Source organism: Chroicocephalus ridibundus, unplaced genomic scaffold (assembly GCF_963924245.1).
Source record: "Chroicocephalus ridibundus unplaced genomic scaffold, bChrRid1.1 SCAFFOLD_26, whole genome shotgun sequence".
In the NCBI taxonomy this organism is placed as follows: Eukaryota; Metazoa; Chordata; class Aves; order Charadriiformes; family Laridae; genus Chroicocephalus; species Chroicocephalus ridibundus.
Window position 1 is genome coordinate 2,382,808 of NW_026961775.1, and position 6,707 is coordinate 2,389,514.

At 54.0% G+C, this 6,707-nt stretch overlaps 1 protein-coding gene across 1 annotated transcript in view; it reads right to left on the minus strand.

Annotated features, from left to right (window-relative positions):
- The window catches only part of LOC134509675 (antigen WC1.1-like), a gene marked incomplete at both ends in the record, with an annotated part of 338,008 nt that overhangs the window by 133,852 nt on the left and 197,449 nt on the right, over window positions 1–6,707 (minus strand). The gene's annotated exons all lie outside the window — the stretch shown is intronic.

Consider the following 6,707-nt stretch of genomic DNA (forward strand, 5'->3'; position numbering starts at 1 on the left):
ACACAGTCCATGGCTGCTGAAAAATGTCCAATCAGTTTCCTCAGGGCATCCTTGAGCTCCTGGTTCCTCATGCTGTAGATGAGGGGGTTCACTGCTGGAGGCACCACCGAGTACAGAAATGACACCACTAGATTCAGGAATGAAGAGGAGACGGAGGGGGGCTTCAGGTAGGAGAACACCCCAGTGGTGATAAAGAGGGAAACCATGTCCAGGTGAGGGAGGCACGTGGAAAAGGCTTTCTGTCTTCCCTGCTGTGAGGGGATCCTCATCACAGCCCTGAAGATCTGCACATAGGACACCACAATGAAAACAAAACACAGAAAAGCAAAAAAGATACTAAAAGAAAGAAGCCCAACTTCTCTGATGTAGTCTGATTGTGAGCAGGAGAGCTTGAGGATCTGGGGGATTTCACAGAAGAACTGGTCCACAGCATTTCCTTGGCAGAGAGGTATTGAAAATGTATTGTCTGTGTGCAGCAGAGCATAGAGAAAGCCACTGCCCCAGGCAGCTGCTGCCATGTGGACACAAGCTCTGCTGCCCAGGAGGGACCCATAGTGCAGGGGTTTGCAGATGGCAACATAGTGGTCGTAGGCCATGACTGTCAGAAGATAAAACTCTGCTGAGATCAAGGTGAGAAATAGAAAGAGCTGTGCAACACATCCCGAGAAGGAGATGGCCCTGGTGTCCCAGAGGGAATTGGCCATGGCTTTGGGCAGAGTGGTGGAGATGCAGCCCAGGTCGACGAGGGAGAGGCTGAGGAGGAAGAAGTACATGGGGGTGTGGAGGCGGTGGTCACAGGCTACGGCAGTGATGATGAGGCCATTGCCCAGGAGGGCAGCCAGGTAGATGCCCAGGAAGAGGCAGAAGTGCAAGAGCTGCAGCTCCCGCGTGTCTGCGAATGCCAGGAGGAGGAAGTGGGTGATGGAGCTGCCGTTGGACATCGGATCCCTTTGTTCCCGAGGTACTGCCAAAGGAGGAAAGCACACTCACAAGTCAGGACAGCTCTGAGCAAATCCCTTCCCATTGCCTGCCCTTCCAAACCCAAGCCCCGAAAACACACTTTGCCTGTGTCCTTTTCTGCGGGAGCTTTCTGCATTGCCCTTGTTGGAGCTCTCATTGTTGCTGGCCAAGTGTGCCGTGAGGAGCAGAGCTCTGCTTGTGGGCTCCCAAGGAGTCATCCCTGCTCCACAGCAGCGGGGACTGGGGAAAGGGGTTACAGCTTCTGCCATTCACTAGTTACCTCATCTGTGATCCACTTGTAACGCAGAGGAGCTGCTCAGCATATTCCTGCAGGAAAACCTCAAGGAAACTCCTGGTTGTCCTAATGCTGCAGTTACATGAGAAGAGCCAGCTCACCTGTGAGCCTTGTTGAGGGGGAAAGACCACGCAGCTCTTGTCTCACTCCCCCCTGACCCTCTGCAGAGGGATAGGGAGAAGAGGGAGAAAAAGGAATAAAAATCTCATGGGTTGGGATACAGCCAGTTTGATAGACCAGTAACGGGAAAGAAACTAACAATCATTGCAAAAGAATATAGGAAACCAGGAGTGATGCAGTACAATTGCTTACCCCCCGATGCCCATCCCGAGCAGCGAACAGAGATTCCTGCCACCCAGCCAACCCCCATTTCTGTACTGAGCAGGACTAGCCCAAGGCGTTTTATTGACCTCTCTGGTGGTTTTGGTGCTGAGTTCATGAAGCTCAGACACAGGGGAAGCTGATGAAACCTCTCCAGAAGTCAACGTCAGAGGCAAACTCCAAAGTTTCTTGGAGCGTTAATGGGTCCCACTGAGGGCCATTACTGCCAAAGGCTCCTGGGAACTCATTCGAGGGAAAACTGGAGGCGGTGAGGGCAGGTAGGCAAAGGCAATGGAGAGGTGCCTCTGATGCTGGCTAATGCTGAATGTGTGAGAGGAAGGCAAAGGGCCAAGCCCTGGCCTCCAGCCCCTGGGAAGGGAGATCCTGCCCCACAACCACAGCTCAGGGCTCTTCCTGGGGCATTGTGATGGGAGGACGTGCAATGCCAAGGGCAGAAAGACAGAATGATGGCTCCCAGATGGGGAAGAGGAGGCGCTAAGGCCCTAGTGCTGTAAGGATACGGTGTCTTCTGGTAGCCTTGGTGGCACAGACAACAGCCACAGCCAAGAGGAGAAAGACATAAGCAGTGTTGGGGGCTTTCAGCCTTGCCAACTCCCTTGATCATCTCCACTACAGGCTGTGCTACGGTGTCCCACATCTGCTCCTCTTCCCCTGCAGGCTGCAGACATCCCCCCTGCTTCCCCGTCTTGCTCTCCCCTCAGCATCTCACTGCCTTTACTCATCTCTCTCCGTCGTCCTTGGTTGTTCCTGAAACACAACGCCTTGGGCTGATCCCGACTCCCTCTGGGTGATCTGTTGCAGCACAGCGCTGCCCTTGCAGTGGCATTTCTTTCTCCTGGTGTCCAGTCTCCACCTCCCAAGCTGACCTTTGTTGCATTTTTTCTTTCTCCTGCTGTTTCCCACCAAAGAAAAGATCCATTGTCTCTGAAACAACCTTTCAACCAGGTTCAGGCTATTCCAAGAGTGCCCAGAGCCTCCCTGCCACTGAGCCAGAGAAGCCCAGGTCCCTCAGCCTCTCCACCAAGCACACGTGCACTGGGCCCTAAAGCCCATCTTGGCAGACCTCCTCTGGACACTCTCCAGGTCCTCTCCACTTCTCCAAAATGGGGAGCCGCACACTGGGACACAGCTGTGTGCGTTGGGCCACAGCAGTGCTGAGTCAAAGGGGAAGATGACTCAAGTTGCCTGGGGGGCACACGCTCCTCCTCCTGCAGCCCCGTAGGCAGCCGGCCTTGTTCATAGTGAGCGTGCACCACCGGCTCATGAGGCGTCCCTCAGGGTGCCCAGCCCCGTCTCCGCAGGGTCACTGCTCAGCACATCAGGTCCCAGCCTGTCCTGCTGCATTGGGGTTATTCTTCCCCGGGATGCAGGACTGGACACTTCTTGAAAAACTTCAAGACGTTTCTGTTGGCTAAAACCCAGCGTTTCTCCAGCTGCCCCTGGACTCAAGCTCCATTTGGTCAGCTGTTAAAGTTTGTGTGCAGATGGTCACCCTGATGCTTGTTCCCCAGGGCTCGGTATTGGGGCCAGTTCACTTTAAGATCTTTATCAATGATCTGGACGAGGGGATCGAGTGCACCCTCAGTAAGTTTGCAGATGACACCAAGTTGGGTGGGAGTGTCGACCTGCTTGAGGGTAGAAAGGCAGAGGGATCTGGTGAGTCTGGATCGATGTAGAGGGATCTGGTGAGTCTGGATCGATGGGCCAAGGCCAGTGGTATGAGGTTCAACAAGGCCAAGTGCCGGGTCCTGCACTTGGGTCACACCAACCCCATGCAGCATTACAAGCCTGGGGAGGAGTGGCTGGAGAGCTGCCCTGCAGGAAAGGACCTGGGGGTGTTGGTTGACTGCCGGCTGAATATGAACTAGCAGTGTGCCCAGGTGGCCAAGGAGGCCAACAGCATCCTGGCCTGTATCAGGAACAGTGTGGTGAGCCGGAGTAAGGAAGTGATTGTCCCTCTGTCGGCACGGGTGAGGCACCACCTGGAGTACTGTGTCCAGTTTTGGGCCCCTCACCACAAAAAAGACATTGAGGTTCTGGAGCAGGACCAGAGAAGGGCAAGGGAGCTGGTGAGGGATCTGGAGAATGAACATTTTGTGGAGCAGTTGAGAGAGCCAGGATTCTTTAGCCTGGAGAAAAGGAGGCTGAAGGGAGACCTTCTCACTCTCTACAACTCCCAGAAAGGAGGTTGTAGAGAGGTAGGGATCGGTCTCTTCTCCCAAGTAAGAGGGAATTGACAAGAGGAAGCAGCCTCAAGTTGTGCCAGGGGAGGATTAGGCAGGATATTAGGAAAACTTTTTACACTGAGGGGGTTATTAAGCATTGGAACAGGGTGCCCAGGAAGTTTTTGAGGCACCATCCCTGGAGGTATTTAAAAGACGGACAGACATAGTGCTTAGAGCTATGGTTTAGTTATAGCTTTTGTCAGAGGTAGGTTGATGGTTGGAGTAGGTGATCTGAAAGGTCCCTTCCAACCAAACAATTTGATGTTCCTCTTTTCCTTTCATGCCCTTTACCGCTCTTTTTCCACTCTCAATTTCTTCTCTTGGATCATCCTCATCCCCTCCCATACAAAGAGCCAACTCTTTTTCACCGTTTCCTTGTTGGCCCTTCCCTTGGTGTTTCTGAGATGGTGACAGTGGCACTTTCCACCTTCCTCATGACGTCCATGACACTAGTAACCCCTTTTCTGACCTCTGCTGTCCTACAGCTACTCAAGTTGTCTTGTTAGAGGAACCACGACTCAGCATGAGCCATCTGCACATGCAATTTAAATACTGACGTGCTGGAGCTTCAGTGCACAGGGACCTTGAGTCACCTGGGGATGTGGCCAGCAGAAACCTCCTCAATTTTTTCTAGGAGAAGGGGCAAAGTGTGAGAGGACGAGGTGAGGAGTGAGTCTGAGGAGAGGGGCCTGGGCATTTTGAGGGATGCCATATGAGCCTCTGGTAAAGGCTCAGCACCATTAAGGCCAGCTGCATATGGGGTGGTGTTAGAAGGACTGTTGCCACCCAGACAAGGGGAGTTATTGTCCCCCTTGACTCAGGACTGGTGTGGCCACATCTGCCCTCATAGCATCCCAGAATGATTTGGGCTTGAAGGGACGTTTAAAGGTCATGTAGTCCAATCCCTGTTTTTTAGGGACATCTGTGATTCGATCAGGATGCTCAAAGCCCTGCCCTACCTGACCCTGAAAACCGCCAATGATGCGGAATCCACAACTTCTCTGGGCAACCTTTTCCAGTGTCTGACCACCTTCATTGTAAAATTTCCTCCCTATGTCCAATCTAAATCTACCCTCTTTCAGTGTAAAACCATTGCCCCTTGTCCTGTCATTACTGGCCCTGGTAAAATATCTCTCTCTCTCTCTCTTATAAGCCTGCCTCATAGGTTAAAAGGCCACAAGAAGGTCTCCTTGGTGCTTTTTTGTTTCCAGGCTCAACAACATCAACTCTCTCAGCTTTTCTTCCTCGGAGAGGTCTTCCAGCCTCCAATAATTTTTGGTGATCCTTCCCTTGACGCTCTCTAACAGGTCCATGTCTTTCTTGTGCTGGGGCCTCTAGAACTGGACACAGCATTCCAGATGAAATTGTATGAGATTGGAGTAGAGACGGGGAATCCCCTCCCTCCACCTGCTGGCCACGCTTCTGTAGATGCAGCCCAGGCTATGATTGGCTTTCTGGGCTGCTGTCCTGGTTCCGGCAGGGATAGGGTTAATTCTCTCCAGGACACAGGCTGTTCTAACAGATGGAGCCCAGAGCCATGGATGAAATGAACTCCAGGGACACTTTGGAGGGATGGCCCATAGACTAAGGGCACTATATCTGCATGAATATATACGTATATATATACATGACAGGGGAAAGTGGTGGCAATTCATTGGAAGCTGTAAGATGTGGGCATGGCATAGATGGTCTGGAATAAGGGGTGGATAATGTCCTGGTTGCGGCGGGGACAGGGTTAATTCTCCCCAGGACACAGGTATTCCATGCCATGTGAACCATGCCCACCCTGAGCTGCCGGGGGAGGGGGCAGGACATCTCCTCTTGGAGCGGGCTGGGGCGTCCCGGGTCCGGTCGGGGAGCGGCGGGGAGCGGCGGTTCCGTAATCGTGTTTGTACATTCCTCTGTCCGTGTGATTGTTGTTGTTTTCTTGTTCCCTTTGCTGTTCTGTGAAACTGCCTTTGTCTCAACCCAAGAGTCTTGCCTTTTTCCTTCCGATGCTTCCCGTATTGGGAAGGCCCAAGCGAGCGGCACGTGCTTCTTTGTTGTCGTCTGAGGCTAAAACACACCATGGGAGCACTGGGACCACACTGGGAGAACTGGGGGGAGTGAGGGGGTCACACTGGAAGGACTGGGAGCGCACTGGGAGCACTGAGGGGGGGTTAGGGGGTCATACTGGTTTCACTGGGACTGTACTGGGAGCCCTGGGGGGAGTCAGGGGATCATACTGGGACCACTGGGACCGCACTGGGAGAACGTCGGGAAGTCAAGGGGGTCATACTGGGAGCACCTTGAGCACACTGGGAGCACTGGGAGGAGTCAGGGGGTCACACGGGGAACACTGGTACAGCAGTGGGAGCACTGTGGGGAGTCAGGGGGTCATACTGGGGGCACTGGGAGCACCCTGGGAGCACTGGGTGGAGTCAGCGAGACAGACTGGGAGCACTGGAACCACACTGGGAACACTGCGGGGAGCCCCGGTGGTCATACTGGGAGCACTGGGAGAGCACTGGGAGCACTTGGGGGAGTCAGGGAGTCTTACTGCGAGCACTGGGAGCACCCTGGGAGCACTGGGGGCAGTTAGGGGGTTATACTGGGAGCACTGGGACAGAACTGGGAGCACTGGGAGGAGTCAGGTGGACATACTGGGAGCACTGGGACTGCACTGGGAGCACTGGGGGGAGTCAGGGAGACATACTGTGGGCACTGGGACCATAACTGGGAGAACTGGGGAACCAGGAAGTCATACTGGCAGCACTGGGACCGCACTGGGATGGCTCTATGCTGGTCCATACTGGGATCACTGGCCCGTAGTGGGATGACTGGTCCGCTCTTGCCGTACTCCATCTCCCATCATCCCCTGCGCCGGAAGTGGGCGCGGTTTCCGG